Consider the following 1,191-nt stretch of genomic DNA (forward strand, 5'->3'; position numbering starts at 1 on the left):
GGGGGCCGCAGACCGCATGTGAAAGGCGTAGTGTGTGTAAGAGAGGCCAGCGAGGGTAGGAAGGGAAGGGGGGAGCCATTGCCCATGGCAAGAGAAAGAAATCACTCATTCGCTTGAAAAGAGGCTCTCGCAAGGTAGAGCGTGGTAGAAGTAGACATGGGAGACAACGGGGAAGGAGCCTCAGACAAGAGGCGAGGTGTCCATGCCGGGCAACAGCCCGGAATCCGATTAAAGTTTATGGCGGGGAGGTTAAAAGCGCTTTCATCCCGCCCCTCCCCTGGCGAATACATTAAGTTTCCTGGCTGCGTTTAAAAGCACAAAGGGAAGGGAACAGCGGGAGCTTGGGGGTCCGATTGTATTGCTAGCGCGGGGAGCCAGTGTAATGCAGTATGCTGGTATTCCTACGTACTGGTATGTCTGGATCTTACACTGTGGGCAAAATTTCCTCCTCTCGAAGCTCCAGAGCAGCGAGGAGGAATTTTGATAAATTCAAGTTGCTTGGCAAATATAATAGGGATTTGGTATTAATCCTACTTAACCCGCTGCGAAGATGCTGAGCTCCCGAGCCCCCCTCCTCCGTCCGGGACTGCGGCGGGGCACACTGAGTCTGCGCCGAGCCGGGTTTTCTCGCTGATGCTGCAGATATAAAGCCGAGTCTCTCCAGCATCGGCGGGGGAGGGTTTGCGTGTTCTGGCAAGGCAGGGAGACCGGCCGGGGCCGGGGCCGGGGCCGGGGCCGGGGCCGGGGCCGGGGCCGGGGCCGGGGCCGGGGCCGGGGCCGAGAGCCACCGCCACCGGAGGAGGAGCAGCCCCGCACACCCCCGGAGCTGGGAGCAACCACTCGCTCCCCAGCGCCGATTCCACGCGGCGCGACTCTGTCCCTCTGTGCCTCTGGACTCCCCAAGGAAAGAGGTGGCAACCTTCCCTCCTTCCCTCCCTCCCACGTTCACTCACCGCCCCGAATGACAAAGACACGCTGTGATCGTCGCTTTGAACCACCCCAACGTATCCGGCCGCTTTTCGCTCAAATATGTCATCGCGATGAAAGAGAGACATTTCACGACATGCGTCTTTATTCAAAATAACCATTTCAAACGAGGAATGCACACAGGCACACACAGAACCCGCAACAACTTGTTTTCCCACATGTGTTCACAAGGGAACAGAGCAGCTGGATTCCTGCCTCCCCCCC

Source organism: Charadrius vociferus, unplaced genomic scaffold (genome assembly GCF_000708025.1).
Source record: "Charadrius vociferus isolate BGI_N301 unplaced genomic scaffold, ASM70802v2 scaffold42, whole genome shotgun sequence".
In the NCBI taxonomy this organism is placed as follows: domain Eukaryota; kingdom Metazoa; phylum Chordata; class Aves; order Charadriiformes; family Charadriidae; genus Charadrius; species Charadrius vociferus.